Here is a 20218-nt window from a genome sequence, read left to right on the forward strand (position 1 = left end):
TCATTTTAACTTTGACAAGTTCAGGGTCTGCATAAGATTGACTTGTCAAACGTTCGACGGGTCTTTCCAGGATTACCTGGGTGGAGTGGCTTACTTAACAAGGCAGGATAACCCAGGGTTTTAGGTGAATACACCTGGCTTCCAAGCCTGGCTTTTAAGCCTATCACAAGGGTTATAGCAACTCTTATTCTTTAGAACAAAAGAGCCCCCAAGAAATATTTTGAGTTGTGCTCAAGGGGCACCTATGTTTGAGTTGTACTTTTGCAACAGACTCTCTTTGGTCCCTTTAACCTGGGTAGTAAGCCCCCAAGTTTTTTGTGTGTGGCCTATAAGCCGGATCAAAGGGTAATAATAACTTTGCTGTATAAAGCAGAAGCCCCCATGTGACCAAAAACTCATTATTTAAAGAGAAACAACGACAGAGGCCCTGCTTTAACAGGGATGCCGGCTTTATTATATTGATCATAATATATAAATTGTCAAAGTATGTACATTGGAAGAGCTAGTGGCTTAAGTGTAGTAAGGTTGAAGATGAGCAATATTCCACGGCCGGCGGGTCTCTTCCTCCGACGTGCGTGAGTCCTTGTGGTCTCAAACATCGATAAGGTAATATGACCCATTGTTCAGATTCTTGCTGACCACAAAGGGTCCTTCCCAAGGTGGGGATAACTTGTGCATATCAGTCTGATCCTGGATAAGCCGGAGCACCAGATCACCTTCTTGGAGAGTTCTGGTTTTAACCCGGTGGCTGTGGTAACGGCGCAGATCTTGCTGGTAAATTGCTGAACGAGCCGCCGTGATGTCACGCTCCTCATCCAATAGGTCAAGTGCTTCCTGACATGCTTTTTCATTGTCAACTTCAACATAAGCCGCCACACGAGGTGAGTCATGACGGATGTCACTAGGGAGAACTACCTCTGCTTCGTAAACCATGAAGAAAGGCGTGTATCCTGTAGATCTGTTAGGGGTGGTATTTATGCTCCATAACACGGAAGGTAACTCCTCCACCCAACAACCCGGCGTTCTCTGCAGGGGAACCATAAGCCGGGGCTTGATGCCTTTCAAGATCTCTGGATTGGCTCTCTCAGCTTGACCATTAGATTGGGGGTGAGCCACTAACGATACATCAAGCCGGATGTGCTCACGTTGACAAAATTCTTCCATAGCACCTTTAGAGAGATTAGTGCCATTGTCTGTTATGATGTTGTGTGGAAAGCCAAAATGGAAGATCACCTTCTTCATGAATTGAATCGCCGTTGCTGCATCACACTTACTCACCGCCTCTGCCTCTACCCACTTAGTGAACTTATCAACCGCCACCAAAAGGTGGGTCTTCTTATCTTTGGATCTTTTAAAAGGTCCAACCATATCAAGCCCCCAAACTGCAAACATCCAAGTAATTGGAATCATCCTCAATTCTTGAGCTGGCACATGAGCTCGTCGTGAAAATTTCTGACATCCATCACACCTTCTGACCAGGTCCTTCGAATCAGCATGAGCTGTTAGCCAATAAAATCCATGATGAAAAGCTTTAGCCATGAGTGATTTTGAACCACCATGATGACCACAGTCTCCTTCATGAATCTCACGCGGAATCTCACAGCCCTACTCTGGAGAAACACAACGTTGAAATGCTCCTGTGACACTGCGATGATGTAACTCTCCATTATCAATTGTCATTGACTTAGACCGCCGGGTTATCTGTTTGGCTAAGGTTTCATCCTGAGGTAACTCGCCCTGGGTCATATAAGCCAAATAAGGAACTGTCCAATCCAGAATTACATGAAGATCCGCCACCAACTGAGCCTCTGGGTCAGGGATAGCCAAATCCTCCTCTGTAGGTAACTTGACCGACGGGTTATGCAAAACATCAAGAAAAACATTAGGCGGCATGGGCTTACGTTGAGAACCCAACCGGCTTAAAGCATCCACCGCTTCATTTTTCCTCCGATCAACGTGCTCAACTTGATAACCCTTGAAGTGACCAGCAATAACGTCCACCTCTTGCCGATAAGCCGCCATGAGTGGATCCTTAGAATCCCAAGCACTAGAGACTTGCTGAGCTACCAAGTCTGAGTCGCCGAAGCACCTAACCCGGCTTAAGTTCATCTCCTTAGCCATCCGAAGACCGTGGACCAAGGCCTCATACTCAGCTGCATTGTTAGTGCAAGGAAATATCAAACGGAGAACATAAGAAAATTTATCACCTTGAGGGGAAGCAAGCACAACTCCAGCCCCCGAGACCTCCAACTGCCTGGACCCATCAAAATAAATAGTCCAATATGTGTTATCTGGCTTTTCCTCAGGCATCTGCGGCTCTGTCCAATCATTGATGAAATCCACCAGCTCAATAGCCCACTTAGCAACCCGGCCAGTTGCTTCCCTGTTTTGGATGATATCTCCCAACGGAGCAGAGCTAACCACAGTGATGGGGTGACCCAGAAAATTGTGTTTAAGCTTCCGGCTGGCCAAGAACACCCCATATACAAGCTTCTGCCAGTGCGGATATCTCTGCTTGGACTCAATAAGCACCTCACTGATATAGTAAACCGGCCTTTGAACTGGATATTCTTTGCCTGCCTCCTTCCTTTCTACCACAACGGCTACACTGACAGCCCTGCTATTAGCAGCCACATATGATAACAAAGGCTCCTTATCAACAGGGGCAGCAAGCACAGGCGGCTCAGCCAGCTATTTCTTTAAGTCCTCAAATGCTGCATTAGCAGCATCACTCCAGACAAAATTATCCGTCTTTTTCATCATCTGATACAGAGGGATGGCCTTCTCTCCTAACCGGCTTATGAACCGGCTTAAAGCCGCAATATGACCCACCAGGCGTTGCACATCATTGACACACGCTGGCTTAGCCAGAGAAGTGATGGCTTTGATCTTCTCCAGATTAGCTTCAATGCCTCTGTTAGACACCAAAAAGCCCAAGAGCTTGCCTGACGGTACACCAAAAACACACTTGGCCGGGTTAAGCATCATTTTATAAACCAGGAGATTATCAAAGGTTTCCTTCAAATCATCTATCAATGTCTCTTTCTCTTTGGATTTCACCACAATATCATCCACATAAGCATGAACATTACGCCCAATTTGATTATGAAGGCAATTTTGCACACATCTCTGATAAGTCGCCTGGGCACTCTTGAGCCCAAAAGGCATAGACACATAGCAGAAGGCTCCAAAGGGAGTTATGAAAGTTGTCTTCTCCTGGTCCTTAAGTGCCATCTTGAACTGATGATAACCAGAATAAGTATCCAAAAAACTCAAACGCTCACAACCCGCCGTAGCATCAATAATCAGATCAATACGAGGGAGAGCAAAAGGATCAGCCAGATAAGCCTTGTTTAAATCCGTGTAGTCCACACACATATGCCAAGTGCCGTTCTTCTTAAGTACCAGCACCGGGTTAGCCAACCACTCAGGATGAAAAACTTCAATGATAAACCCAGCTGCCAAGAGCCGGGCTACTTCCTCTCCGATGGCCTACCGTCTCTCCTCATTAAAATGGCGAAGAAACTGTTTGACCGGCTTAAACTTTGCATCAATATTAAGAGTGTGCAGCGAGTTCTCTCGGTACACCCGGCATGTCTGAAGGCTTCCATGCAAAGAGGTCCCGGTTCTCACGGATAAACTCAATGAGCGCGCTTTCCTATTTTGGATCTAGATTAGCACTGATGCTGAACTGCTTGGATGAGTCGCCAGGAACAAAATCAACCATCTTGGTATCATCTGCTGATTTAAACTTTAAAACCGGATCATGTTCTGTAGTTGGCTTTTTCAAAGATGTCATATCTGCCAGATCAACATTGTCTTTATAAAATTTTAACTCCTCTGTTGCACAAACCGACTCAGCATAAGCCGCATCCCCTTCTTCGCATTCCAGAGCTATCTTACGACTCCCATGCACTATAATGGTTCCCTTGTGACCGGACATCTTAAGCTGCAGATACACATAGCAAGGCCGCACTATGAACTTGGCATAAGCCGGCCATCCAAACAAAGCGTGATATGGGTTGTGGATCTTGACCACTTCAAAGGTCAACATCTTTGACCTAGAGTCATGATCATCTCCAAAAACAACTTCCAGAGCTATATTACCAACTGGATATGCCGACTTACGAGGCACCATGCCATGGAAAATAGTGTTGGACGGCTTAAGATTTTTATCAGTCAATCCCATGCGACAGAAAGTTTCATAATAAAGGATATTGATCCTGCTCCCTCCATCCGTGAGTACTTTGGTAAACTTATACCCTCCAACCTGAGGTGCGACCACCAAAGCCAAATGACCCGGATTATCAACCCGGGGTGGGTGATCTTCCTGACTCCACACGATGGGCTGCTCAGACCAACATAGATAACGAGGAACCGCCGGTTGAACAGCATTGACCGACCTCTATGAAGCTTCTGGTCCCGCTTACACAAGCTAGTGGTAAAGACATGATATTGCCCACTATTCAACTGCTTCGGGTTGCTTTGATAACCAGATTGTTGCTGCTGTTGACCCCCCTGATTACTCTGCTGGTTGTAACCACCCTAGTTGCTGTGATTACCTTGATTTCCCTGGAATCCAGAGTTAAAACCGCCGCCTCCATAACCCGGACCGTGAGAGCCGGATCCAGAACCGCCACCTAGCCCATGACTGTCTTGAAAAAGATTGGAATTCTTGTACTCTTTCATAATGTGAAAATCCTTCCAGAAGTGCCCGGATGGTCTTTTTCGCATACCATGTCTTGGGCAGGGCTGATTTAACATCTGTTCAAGATTGATACCGGACCCTCCGGCACATGGGGGCGGTTTACCCTTACGACGCTGACCATTATTCTATGCATTGGTGTTAGCCACAAAGTCAAAACTATTATCCGCCTTGCGCTTACCGTTGCTTCCCTGGTTCGCCGGGTTATTTGCTGCCCCTTGGCATTGCTGCTCTTCCTTCCCTTCCCCGACTTTTCGTCATCAGGCTCGGGGTCCTTGGTACTATCAGAGTCAACATACTTAAACAGAGCCGCCATGAGTGTCCCCATGTCATTGCAGTGGCGTTTGAGCCGCCCTAGTTTCTGCTTTAAGGGCGTGAAACGACAATTGTTCTCCAACATCAACACTGCTGAGTCGGCATTGATGCGATCCGACGAGTGCAAGATTGTTTAGACCCGACGCACCCAATGGGTTGTTGACTAACCTTCTTGTTGAACACAGGAGGCCAGATCCACAATTGACATGGGCTGTTTACATGTATCCTTGAAGTTCTGGATGAATCGGGGTTTTAACTCGGGCCATGACCCGATGGAATTAGCAGGGAGCCCCTTCAACCAAGTACGGGTCGTTCCCTCCAACATTAGGGGGAATATTTAGCACATGCAGCTTCGCTGACATCTAGTAATTCCATGGCCATCTCATAACTCTCAATCCATGCCACAGGACTTAAATCAGCTGTATAGTTAGGCACCTTGCGAGGACCTTTGAAATCCTTGGGCAGGCGCTCATTACGCAGATCCGGCACTAAGCATGGCACACCCAAATTTCTAAAGGTTACACCTGGATCCATAGAAGTGGTTGGACGAACTGGAGTAGGTTGTCGGGCCACATACTGTGTCGCTAACTCGGCCTCTCGATGGGCTCTTCCTTGATCCACCACATTCTGAGCATCAGCAGCACCGCCCGCCAAGTTATGTCCGCGCGGCGGGTTATGGTTCCGTCCACTGCTTGGCACCGCCGACTCATCAATACGTTGGTTGTAACTCCGACTTGGGCGAGGGGTGGAATGAATCCTGTCACGACTGTAAGAATAAGCTTGCTGCTGAGTCAGCGCAGTCTGAAGAAGCTCTCTAGCTCTCCCTGTCTCGACCGCCATCGGCGACTCATCATCAACTAGGAGAGCCGCCAATCGTGACGCCGCAGCGACCATGTTATCCAAAGGGTTAGAATAATGACCCGGTGGTGTCGGCACATGCTGCAACGGGTTATTGTTCTGACGAGGCGGGTCTATTGTGCGTGGCTGAACCGGCATACCCGTCCCAGGCGCTTCGACCCGGTTTACTACTATCGGGTCACTGGTTCCTGCTCCTGGCGTGTTGAAGAGATTTCTTGCCTCATAAACCAGCGGCAGACGAGTTTGATGTCTCCTCCTCATGACCTCATTTGAAGCGTTCTGATCTAGCATGAGCCTGTAAGACTGCGACTGAATCTGCTGTGCTTGAGCATCCAAAGCAGCCCGCTCCCCTACCATCCTAGCGTTTTCTGCGTTTAGCTCCTCCTTGGCCTGCGCTATCTCATCACGCGGCTTTGTGATTGCTGCATTATGCTGATCTTGATCCGCCGGGTTAACCACCGCTGTTAACAGCGCTGTCAGCTTATCCAGTAAGTCGGTTAAGACCTGAGCCGGCGGGCGCTCAGGGCCTCCTGCCCCGGTAGCTGCTGCCGCTGCTGACCCGGAAATCAGCTCTGCTGTCGTTGATGAGTGCTTCACGGGCTGTGTATCGGCCATGAAAATTGCAACCCGGTTTGGCGGCACACAGGGGTACGGAATACTGTCGCCATCGGAACAGCCCCCAAGCCGGCCATCTTGCAATTGATACAATGACTCTGTCTCACCGATGGATGACTCACCATCAGAGAAAATGACGGCCTCACCACCAGATGCCGGTCTATCCTCAGATTCCGCTCCATGGATAAACCCCACGAAGGCATGATTCATGGCGGGCCGAAACCGGGCGGGTCTCGCACGCTGAGCCGTCTCGATGATGTCGGTGCAGATGTCCGGCTCAAGGCCCGGTTCGCCGATCTTGCCAATGAAGACGTGAATTCTGCCGAAGGGGACCCGATCCCCGTACTCAATTGAGCCGGCCTCGGGGCCCCAGCCTGCGCCATTGATGTAGAGCTTGCCGCGATGACTCTTGGTCATCCGGCCCACATCATATCCCTTGATCCCTTCGAAGTTTCCCTCTAAGAACTTGAAACCATCGTGTGATAGCCCCACGGTGGGTGCCAACTGTCATGGAATTATCACGGCAGATGACCTAGTGTGAGGACTTAGTAGTGGAGCCATCGCGATGAGGTTAGCTTAAAGGGGTTAATCAGGACAAAGGACATGAGGAATTTATACTGGTTCGGCCCCTTACGGTGAAGATAAAAGCCTAGTCTAGTTGTAGGTGGTATTGCTAGGGTTTCGATGAGCAGGGAGCGAATACGCTTGACCCGGCTTTCAATCTGGTGTTTCTTGCCCTAAGCCGCTGCTGGGTCGTCCCCTTATATACACAGGTTGACGCCCTGCGGCCTACAGAGTCCCGACCGGCTTATACAACGTATCCGGCTCGGTGACCTTTCTTTCCTATCTTACAAAACAAGTCTACATACATGGCGGTTTATATCCGTGGGCCTTAAGCCGCCTTCAGGTTTGGGCCCTCTACCAAGCTTATCTATGAACCGCCATATACTCTTGGGCTTCAGTGAGATGAATCGCCATAGGGATGACTCGGCCCCTCCTGGGCGGGTCATACCTAATATTTATATCCCCAACAGCGGTGGAAAAGTGTTTTCGTGGATTCTTCTGAGGGTTTTGGAATATATGTGAATATATAGGACAAATATCTAGGCCAGGGAGTCACCGAGGGGCCCACAAGGTAGGGAGGCGCCCCCCTTAAGGCGCGCCCTCCACCTTTGCCGCCGCCTTGTGGCTCTTCTGACTTGCACTCCAAGTCCCCTGGGTGCCTTCTGGTCCAAGAAAAATCATCGCGAAAGTTTTATTCCGTTTGGACTCCATTTAGTATTCCTTTTCTGCGAAGCTCAAAAACAAGGAAAAACATAAACTGGCACTGGGCTCTAGTTTAATAAGTTAGTCCCAAAAATAATATAAAATAGCATATCAATGCATATAAAACATCCGAAACAGATAATATAATAGCATGGAATAATCAAAAATTATAGATACGTTGGAGACGTATCAATACTCTAATGTCACCACAAGTATCCGTGAGTTGACTATTCGATAATCATCAAACAACTTCAGATTCATAATATTCGATCCAACACAAAGAACTTCAACGAGTGCCCCAAGATTTCTACTGGAGAAAGTAGGAAGAAAACGTGTATCAACCCCTATGCATAGATTACCCCAATGCCACGATAATCTGCATGTTGAGTACCAAAACATATATCAAGTGAAGCAATAGAACACCCCATTGTCACCACCGGTATCCACATGGAAGACATACATCAAGTGTGCTCAAATCCATAAAAGTATTCAATCTGATAATAGTGAAACCTCAAAGGTAAAAACTCAATTCACCACAACAAGATACAGAGGGAAAACACCATATGATCCAACTATATTAACAAAGCTCGTAGTACATCAAGATCATGCCAAATCAAGAACACAAGACAGAGAGAGATCAAACACATAGCTACTAGTACATACCCTCAGCCCCGAGGGTGAACTACTCCCTCCCCGTCATGGAGACCGCCGGGATGATGAAGATGACCTCCGATGATGATTTCCCCCTCCAGCAGGGTGCTGGAATAGGGATTCAGATGAGATCCCTTTGGTACAGAGGCTTGCGGTGGCGGCATCAAAGTTCTAGATTTATTTCTGGGGGTTTCTCTAGTTATGGGAATGTTCAGCGTTGGAATCACACGAAAAGGAGTTACAATGGGCCCACAAGCCACTTGGGCACCATTACCCCACTAGCCACGCCCAAGTGCGTTGTGGCTGCCTCGTGGCTCTTCTGGTCCTCCCATGAAGCTTCAGGGGTCTCTTTTGTAGGGGAACGCAGCAGAAAACAAAAAAAATTCCAACTTACACACCAGCCCAGGACCACTATGAAGATGCATACAAGGTTTGATCTGATCATTACCGACTCGTAGCGTAGCCGAAGGAGAGTCGGTGGAGATCGTTTGTGCAGATCCCCGCAGCTAGGATTTTACAACTTCCCAGCAGCGAGGATGTATGACGCGGCTTGAACTACGTCGGTATTTCCCCAAAGAGGAAGGGATGATGCAGCATAGCTACGGTTGGTATTTCCCTTAGTTATGAAACCAATGTATCAATCTAGTAGGAGAACCAAGCAACACTATGTAATTGGTACCTACACACAAAGAGCAAATACTTGCAACCCGACACTTATGAGGGGTTGTCCATCCCTCTTACGGGTAACATCGTAGGAAATTAGCAAGTTAATGGGATAAAATTGTGATAGATTGGATAAATAGATCTTGAGTAAAAGCAAAATAAAAGATGCAAATAAAAAGTGCAGCAAGGTAATTTTGGGTTTTCGGAATAATAGATCTGAAAATAAAAGCAAATAAAAATAGATCTCAAAGGCAAATATGCTAAAGAATAGACCCGGGGGACGTAGATTTCACTAGCAGCTTCTCTCGAGAAAAATAGCATACGACGGGTAAACAAATTACTGTTGGGAAATTGATAGAACTTCAAATAATTAGGACGATATCTAGGCAATGATCATTATATAGGCATCACGTCCAAGATTAGTAGACCGACTCCTGCCTGCATCTACTACTATTACTCCACACATCGACCGCTATCCAGCATGCATCTAGTGTATTAAGTTCATGGAGAAATGGAGTAATGCAATAAGAACAATGAGATGATGTGGAGAAGATCTATTCATGTTTGAATAGACCCCATCTTTTTATCCTTAATAGCAATGATACATACGTGTCATGTCCCCTTCTATCACTGGATTGAGCACCGTAAGATCGAACCCATCACAAAGCTCCTCTTCCCATGGCAAGAAAAATCGATCTAGTTGGCCTAACTAAACCAAAGATTCGAAAAAGAAATATGAGGCTATAAGCAATCATGCATATAAGAGATCAAAACTCAAATAACTTTCATGGATAAAATAGATCTGATCATAAACTCAAAGTTCATCGGATCCCAACAAACACACCGCAGAAAGAGTTACATCAAATAGATCTCCAATAGACCACTGTATTGAGAATCAAAAGAGAGAGAGGAAGCCATCTAGTTACTAACTATGTACCCGAAGGTCTACAATGAACTACTCACGCATCATCGGAGAGGCACCAATGAGGATGATGAACCCCTCTGTGATGGTGTCTAGATTGGATCTAGTGTTTCTGGAACTTGCGGCAGCTGGAATTGTGTTTTGTCGACTCCCCTAGGGTTTTTGGATTTTCAGGGTATTTATAGAGCAAAGAGGCGGTGCGGGCCCGGGCACCGTACCAACACTTTCCAAGGAATTTATTATTTGACAACATAAAGTAAATTCATTATTCATTTCAGGCCCAGGCATCCCTAATACCTTTGCCGTACTCTCGTGCAATGGACTGTGAATAAACACCCATCTTGAGAATAACACATCTAGCATGGAAAAATATCAGCCACCCCCTACCGTTTCATGAGCGGTACGAGCATGCAAAAAGGAAACTCATTTTGAAAATTAGAGATGGCAAATACAAATTTGCTTAGAACGGCACGAAAATACCGCATATAGGTAGGTATAGTGGACTCATATGGCAAAACATGGTTTAAGGATTTTGGATGCACATGTAGTAATCCCACTTAGTACAAGTGAAGGCTAGCAAAAGATTGAGAAGCATCCAACCAAGAAAAAAATCTCATAAGCGAGCATTAAGCATAACTAACACCAAATAATGCACCACAAGTTGTATGTAATTTCATTGCATAACTATTGACTTTCGTGCTTGCATAGGGAATCACAAACCTTAACATCAATATTCTTACTAAAGCATAATTACTCATCAACATGACTCACATATCACTATCATCATATCACAAAACTATTACAAAGAATCAAATTTATTTTGTCCAATGATCTTCATGAAAGTTTTTATTATATCCCTCTTGAATATCTATCACTTTGTGACTAGTTTCATATGTTGCTTTTGGTACCTCAAACAAATCTAAGTGAAGAACATGAGCATAAAAAATTCTTCTATAAAAATAAGTGAAGTGAAGCATGAGAGAATTTCTTAAATTTTTTACTAACTCTCAAATAAATATAAGTGAAGCATGAGAGCATTTCTTCAATAATAGTAAAGCACACCGTTCTCAAAAAGATATAAGTGAAGCACTAGAGCAATTCCATAGCTCAAAAAATGTAAGTGAAGCACATAGAGCAATTCTAACAAATCATAGCATAATTTTGGCTCTCTCAAATAGGTGTGTTCAGCAAGGATACTTGACTCAAAACAAAAAGAAAAGCAAGCAGATACTACTATACTACAAGACGCTCCAAGCAAAACTCATGATATGTAATGAATAAAAATATAGCTTCAAGTAAAATACCGATGGTCGTTAGAAGAAAGAGGGGATGCCACTCGGGGCATCCCCAAGCTTAGTTGCTTGTTACTCTTTGGATATTAACTTGGGGTGCCATGGGGCATCCCCAAGCTTAGGATCTTCTTACTCCTTATTCCTTCATCCATCGTGATCTCACCCAAAACTTGAAAACTTCAATCACACAAAACTCAACAAAACCTTCGGGAGATCCGTTAGTATAACAAAACAAATCACTACTCTAAGTACTGTTGCAAACCTCATATTTTATGTTTGCATTATATCTACTGTATTCCAACTTTACCATGGCGTGTACCCTCCAATACAGACCATAGATTCATCAAAATAAACACACAACGCAAAGAAAACAAAATCTGTCAAAAACAAACAGTCTGTAGCAATCTGAAAACTTTGAATACTTCTATAACTCCAAAAATTCTAAAATATTAGTACAACGTGGGCAATTTGCACACAAATCTTGTGCACAAAAATCAGGATTTTATCCCACTTATGTGACAAATTAAAATTGTTTTACTGGGTGCAAAAGTTTTTGTTTTCAACAAGATCAAATCAACTATCACCCAACATGATCCCAAAGGCTTTGCTTGGCACAAACACTAACTAAAACATGAAAAAACACAATCATAACAGTAGCATAATGTGCAAACACTCAAGAATAGAAAGAAAAAGACAAAAATAAATTTTATTCATTGGGTTGCCTCCCAACAAGCGATATCGTTTTATACCCCTAGCTAGGCATAATGCATAGATCTAAGTATTATCTTTCTTCTTATTCTTCATAGATGTGTTCTTATCAGGAGGTTTTGCAAAAATAACTTGAAACACATTATCCATAGAAATTTTAGCATTATCAAGTTGCCCGTCTATGTATCCCCTTTGATTTCCAGCAACAATCCAAGAATAGTATTGATTAATATCATAAAAAAATTGATTATGTCTAAAACAGGGATTTCCTTTTTAAGATTGTCATAATTTTTTTGATTATTTCCAAGAAAATATATCAAAATATAATCACTATTATAAAGGATCTCGTTTATCACCGGTTTTTCATGGTTCATCCCATAAAATTTAAAATTTTCCCAAGCTTCCTGTACTATAAAATCAAATTAATTCATAAGAACCAGGGTAGCTAGCTTTTTTGCCTTAGGATGCTTTATAATGGGTAGCTTGTAAAACAATCTTTGCAAGGTAGGATGGGTACAGATAAATCTATTTTCAAGTTTCAGAACTAGTGCTGAAATAGCCTCTGCATAAGATTTAGTTCTTTTGAAGGAAATATGCCCTAGAGGCAATAATAAAGTTGTTATTTTATATTTCCTTATTCATGATAAAGGTTTATTATTCATACTAGAATTGTATTAATCGGAAACTTAAATACATGTGTGAATACATAAACAAATACCGTGTCCCTAGTATGCCTCTACTAGACTAGCTCGTTGATCAAAGATGGTTAAGGTTTACTAACCATGGTTATGTGTTTGTCATTTGATAATGGGATCACATCATTAGGAGAATGATGTGATGGACAAGACTCATCCATTAGCTTAGCATATTGATCGTTCAGTTTATTGCTATCACTTTCTTCATGTCAAATACATCCTTCGACTATGAGATTATGCAACTCCCAGATACCGGAGGAATACCTTGTGTTCTATCAAACGTCACAACATAATTGGGCAATCATAAAGATGCTCTATAGGTATCTCCTAAGGTGTTTGTTGAGTTGGCATAGATCAAGATTATGATTTGTCACTCCCAGTATCGGAGAGGTATCTCTAGGCCCTCTCAGTAATACACATCATAAGCTTGCAAGCAAATGACTAAGGAGTTAGTCACAAGGTGATGTATTACGAAATGAGTAAAGAGACTTGTCGGTAATGAGATTGAACTAGGTATGAAGATACCGACGATCGAATCTCAGGCAAGCAACATACCGATGGATAAAGGGAATTACGTATGTTGTCATAACGGTTCGACCGATAAAGATCTTCATAGAATATGTAGGAGCCAATATGGGCATCTAGGTTCCGCTATTGGTTATTGAACATAGAGGTATCTTGGTCATGTCTACATAGTTCTCGAACCCGTAGGGTCCACGCTTAACGTTCGTTGACGATATAGTGTTATATGAGTTATATGATTTGGTGACCGAATGTTGTTCGGAATCCTGGATGAGATCACAGAGATGACGAGGAGTCTTGAAATGGACAAGAGGTAAATATTGATATATATATATATATGTATATATATGTATAGATATATAGTATGATGGTATTTGGACACCGGAAGTGTTTCAGGACGTACCGGGAAGGAATCGAGTCACGGGAAGGGGTTCCGGGCACCCCCCGACAAGATATGGGCCTTATGGGACAAAGGAGGCGACAGACCAGCCCACAAGCGGGCTGGTGCGCCCCCTCCCTTGTTTGGCCAGCCCTAGGGGAGGGCTAGCCCCTCCCGCCTTTACCTCTCATTGGATAAAGGAAAGGGGGGCACCCTCCCCTGCCTTTTCCCGCAGTCCAAATAAGGAAAGGGGGCGCGTCTTGGGAGGGACCCCAAGTAGGATTCCTCCTACTTGGGCGCCTCCTTTGGCTGCTTCTCCCTCCCTCCCACCTATAGGGGCGGGAGCCCCTCCGAGATTGGATCTCCCTCTCTGTTCTCTTCTTTTTCGCGTTCCCCAGATCTGGCCAAAAACCGTTTCTTATATTGCGGGAGATCCGTAACTCCGATTGCACTGAGATTTTAACATGATTTTTTCCGGATATAAGCTTCCTTCCTCCCGAAGTAGAGCTCCAACCAAAGTACGAGGTGAGCACAACCCACCACCACGAGCCAGGCTCCTCTGGCACGCCCTGGTGTCTTATGGGCTGTGTGGGCCTGCGTTTGCGGTGATTCCAACTCCCAAAAATCACATATATTCCAAAACAATTCTCCGTGAAATTTTATTGCATTTGGACTTCGTTTGATATGGATACTCTGCGATACAAAAAACATGCAGAAAACAAGAACTGGCACTGGGCACTGGATCAATAGGTTAGTCCAATAAATCATGTAAATAGTTGCCAAAAGTATGTAAAAGTTGTATAATATTGGCATGAAACAATCAAAAATTATAGATATGATGGAGACGTATCAGCATCCCCAAGCTTCATTCCTACTTGTCCTCAAGTAGGTAAATGATAAAAAAGATAATTTCTGATGTGGAATGCTACCTAACATAAACTTGATCATATGTCTAGTCATGGCATGAATATTGAGACATAAGTGATTGAAAGCAATAGTCTATAATTTGACATAAAGATATTAATACTCAGGCATCCCAACAAACACATGTCTTTTAAAATATCAACGCTAAAGAAAGCTATCCCTACAAAGTCATATAGTCTTGCCATGCTCTGTCTTCTTAACACAAAGTATTCATCATGCACAACCCCGATGACAAGCCAAGCAATTGGTTCATACTTTTTAACGCGCTTCAGCTTTTTCAACCCTCACGCAATACATGAGCGCAAGCTATGGATATAGCACTACGGGTGGAATAGGGTATGATGATAGGGGTAAATATAGAGGAGACAAAAATTAAGAAAGTCTCACATCGACGCGGCTAACCAACGGGCTATGGAGATGCCCGTCAATTGATATCAATGCGAGGAGTAGGGATTGCCATGCAACGAATGCACTGAGAGCTATAAGTATGAAAACTAAGTGGGTGTGCATCTAATCCTATAATGAAAAATTCCCACTAGTATATGAAAGTGACAACATAGGAGACTCTCCATATGAAAAACATGGTGCTACTTTGAAGCACAAGTGTGGTAAAGGATACTAACAATGCCAATTCTCTCTTTGTATATTTATTTTCTCTTTTTCTTTTTCTTTTTTCTTTCTTTTTCTTTTTTCTTTCTCTTTCTTTTTCTTTTTTCTTTTTCTTTTTTTTCTTTTTCTTTTTCTCTCATTGTCCGGAGTCTCATCCTGACTTGTGGGGGAATCATAGTCTCCATCACCCTTTCCTCACTAGGGCACTGCTCTAAAAATGAATAATGATGATCATCACACTTCTATTTACTTATAACTCAAAAGAAATAAAAATTACAACTCGATACCTATGACAAAGTATGACTCTATATGAATGCCTCTGGCAATGTACCAGGATGTGCAATGATCTAGCGTAACATGTATGAAACATGATGAACAGTGGTTGAGCTACAACTACTATGTCAGCTATATGATCATGCAAAGCAATATGACAATGAATGCTCAAGTCATCAAACAGAAGTGGTGGAAGTTGCATGGAAATATATCTCGGAATGTCCATGGAAAAGCCATAATAGGTAGGTATGGTGGCTGTTTTGAGGAAGATATAATAAGGCTTATGTGTGATAGAGCATATCATATCACGGGGTTTGGATACACCTGCGAAGTTTGCACCACGTCTCGATGTGAGAAAGGGCAATGCACGGTACTGCAGAGGCTAGCAAATTGTGAAAAGGTAAGAGTGCGTATAATCCATGGACTCACATTAGTCATAAAGAACTCATATACTTATTGAAAAAGTTTATTATCCCTCGAAGAAAAGTACTACTATGCATTCCCCTAGGAGGATAGATTGGTAGGAAAAGACCATCGCTCGTGCCCTATCGCCACTCATAAGGAAGACAATCAATAATACATCATGCTCCAACATCATAGCATAACAAGAGACTATACGCGCATGCTTCGGGAATCACAAACCTTAACACCAATATTCTTACTAAACACAACCATTTACTAGTACCTCCCACATATTCCATCTCTATATCGCAAAACTATTGCAAGGAATCAAACATATCATATTCAGTGATCCATAAGTTTTATGTAGGATTTTATGACTAACCATGCAATTGACCAATTCCTTTTGGCTCTCTAAATAGATCTAAGTGAAGCATGAGAGTTTAATTCTTTATAAAAAAGACCATGCTCTAATAAATATAAGTGAAGCAAAAGAGCATTCTTCAAATAACGGTTTTCTATGTGAAGAGAAACAGGCAATCCAAACTTCAAATGATATAAGTGAAGCACATGAAGCATTCCATAAAGCCATACTCAAAAGATATAAGTGAAGTGCAATGGGAATTATATAAATCAACCATGGACTATCTCATACCAGCATGGTGCATAAAAGAAAAGTGAAAAATAAACACAAAAGACGCTCCAAGATTTGCACATATCATATGAATGAAACGAATCCGAAAACATACCGATACTTGTTGAAGAAAGATGGGATGCCTTCCAGGGCATCCCCAAGATTATATGCTTGAGTCTCCTTGAATAGTTACTTGGGGTTCCTTGGGCATCCCCAAGCTTGAGATCTTGCCCCTACTCCTTCTCCTCGCATCGAGACCTCCTCGATCTTCGAACACTTCATCCACACAAAACTTAACCAAACTTTTAGTGGCGGGGTTAGCGAACATGGCAATGAAATCCAATCATGTACTGTTGTAACATTACTGTATAATTATAAACAAACATTACCCACTGTATGCTATCACAATTCTATGGCCCCAAGTCAATGAGGCTTCAAAAAGAATTCAAACATACGCAAATAATGAAGTTATAACAGCAATCTGTGAAAACAGGACAGTCTATAAAGATTTGAACATCCACTATACTTCTGTAAATCAAAAATTTCTGAAAAATTAGGACAAAATAAAAATTTTGTATAGAAAGACATTGCAAAAGGTTTCAGAACCATTTGACGTTCCGGTAAAAAATGTAAAATCTCACACTACAACCAAAGTTTCTGTTTTGCACCGCACAAACCAACAAGCAATTTAAACATCCTAAAGGCAAATCTTGGCACATTATTTTTATAATACAATGGAATTGTACAAGGGGGTAATTATTTTTGTTGAAAAGTTTCTGTAATTTAAGATTCACAAAGTTTTTGTAAGCATGAACAAAGTTCAAGGAGCTCCCCCACTTCAACAATGCTTGTCTCTCTCACTTCCATTTTCCTTTTTGAAAAGTTTTGGGTTCCCCTCTATATTTTTTTGTTTTTAAACTATATAAAAGCACTCAATAGAATAAAATGACTCTCTAAAACTTCCGTTTTGTCTCCCTGGCAGTTCTTTCTTTAAAGCCATTAAGCTAGGCATAAAGTGCTCAAGTAATGAATCCACCCGGATCCCAAGGTATATCAAAGCCAATTTTAATTAACAATGATTTGGCATTTAGTAGTGAGCACAAATCAACATATATCAAGAAATGACGAAGTCTAACTCTCTTCCTATGCATCGGCATGTCATATAAGAATAATTCATGCACATTAAGTAAAGGCCAATACATAGCATAAGAAGTTTCTTGCAATTCTTTTGTGTTGGAAATATAGAGAGGCGGAGATGTAGTTCCTCTCTCATAATAATTGCAAGTAGGAGAAGCAAGCACATGCATATTATATTCATCAAAATCATCATGTGTAACAGAAAAAGGCAACCCATCAATATAATCCTTAACAAGAGCAAACTTCTCCGATATAGTGTAGTTGGGAGAATTCAAAAAGATAATAGGACTATCATATGTGGGTGCAATAGCAACAATGTCATTCTTAACATAAGGAACTATAGCAAGTTTATCTCCATAAGCATAATTCATATTGGCATCTTGGCCACAAGCATAACAAGCATCAAGTTCATGAAAAAGGGATATTTCAAATGAATCAACAGGATCATAACAATTATCATAGCATTTATCCTTCGGTAAGAATGAAGGGGCATTAAATAATGTATGAGTTGAAGAGTTACTCTCATTGGAAGGTGGGCACGGGTAGCTAATCCACTCTTCCTCCGTTTGTTCTTCGCTCTCCTCATCATCTTTTCCATCCAATGAGCTCACGGTTTCATCAATTTCTTCTTCCATAGACTCCTACAAAATATTAGTCTCTTCTTGGACAGCGGAGTTATTCTCAATAAATACATCAATATTGCAATTGTATGCATAATTATAATAGCAATATTTAAGAATAGCAAGATTTTCATGTCTATAGCCAGCATCATCATCATCTTCACACTTTAAAAACAAAGATTCAATTTCAGAAGCACCCTTAAAAGCAACAAATTCTTCTATTCGTTCCACATCATAGTAATCATATATACCATTAGCATAAGAAGCTAAGGTTTCATTATCATTAAATTTGCATGAAAAGGGAAGATGTGGAGCATTCATCCTAGAGCAACAAGTATAATCATATATCAAGCATAGATTCCAAGCATACCATTTCAACATATGAATTTGATCCCATAATAATTTCCTTTTATGAGTCAGGCGATAATCCCTAAAGTATTCACATTGATCCAACATTACTCACATTATATAGTTGAATGGGGTTTTCTCAGGATTATCAAAGTAGTGCATAATGTCTTTCACAAAACAAGCATCGAGGGTTTCAGGAGGTTCCCCATCTCCATGAGTAGCAGGTACAACTAATTTTTTTGGTGTTTCGTGTTCCATATCCATAACCAAATATAGAGAACAACTTAGAACAGGAAATAAAAATTACTTAGTGATAAAGCAAACAAGCACACACGAGAATATTCACCCCATGCTATAACTCCCCGGTAACGGCGCTAGAAAAAGATCTTGATAACCCACAAGTATAGGGGGTCATTTGGTAGCCTTCTTCGATAAATGAGAGTGTCAAACCCAACAAGGAGCTAAAGGCAGAAGAAATATTCCCTCAAGTTCTATCGACCACCGATACAACTCTACGCACACTTGACGTTTGCTTTACCTAAGACAAGTATGAAACTATTTTGAGAGAATAAAACTATGAGTACTTTGCATGAATAAAACTACGAATAAATTGCAAGGTAATAAAAGGAGATAGCTTTTGTCAACAAGAAAGTCATTTGTCCCTAGGCAATCGATAACAAGTATCGGTAATCATTCCTGTAATCTTACATGAGGGAGAGGCATGCGCTAACATACTTTCTCTACTTGGATCTTATGCACTTATGATTGGACCCCTAGCAAGCATCTGCAACTACTAAATATCATTAAGGTCGTGAAACCCAACCATAGCATTAAGTATCAAGTCCTCTTTATCCCATACGCAACAACCCACCTACTCGGGTTTAAGCTTCTGTCACTCTCACAACCCACCATAAGCAAATCATGAACGTATTGCAACACCCTACAGTAGGGTCCCTCACGTTTGCGTGAGACGGAGGGCACCGTAAGACAGCACCATAAATAAAATATACAACCATACCAACCAAGATCTCGGTTAACCCACAGGACAAAACGGATCTACTCAAACATCATAGGATAGCCATAGATCATTGGGAAATAATATATGGAGTTGAGCACCATGTTTAAGTAGAGATTACAACGGGGAGAATAGGTGTTACACCACTGCATAGTGGGGGAGAAAGTTGGTGTTGACGGTAGCAAGATTGTTGATGTAGATCGCCGTCACGATACTAGCCCCGACGGCACTTCGACGCCACTGGGAGAGAGGGGGAGAGAGAGAGCCCCCCTCCTTCTTCTTCTTCTTCCTTGGCCTCCCCCCTAGATTGGAGGAGGGTTCCCCCTCTAGTCCATGGTCTCCATGGCGGCGGAGGGGCGGGAGCCCCTCCGAGATTGGATCTCCCTCTCTGTTCTCTTCTGTTTCGCGTTCCCCAGATCTGGCCGAAAACCGTTTCTTATATTGCGGGAGAACCATAGCTCCGATTGCGTTGAGATTTTAACATGACTTTGTTTCTGGATATAAGCTTCCTTGCGCCCGAAGTAGAGCTCCAACCGACGTATGAGGTGAGCACAACCCACAACCGCGAGCTAGGCTCCTCTGGCGCGCCCTGGTGTCTTGTGGGCTATGTGGGCCTTCGTTTGTGGTGATTCCAACTCCCAAAAATCACATATATTCCAAAACAATTC

This window comes from Triticum urartu, chromosome 6A, assembly GCF_056163025.1.
Source record: "Triticum urartu cultivar PI428250 chromosome 6A, HENAU_Tu73, whole genome shotgun sequence".
Taxonomy (NCBI): domain Eukaryota; kingdom Viridiplantae; phylum Streptophyta; class Magnoliopsida; order Poales; family Poaceae; genus Triticum; species Triticum urartu.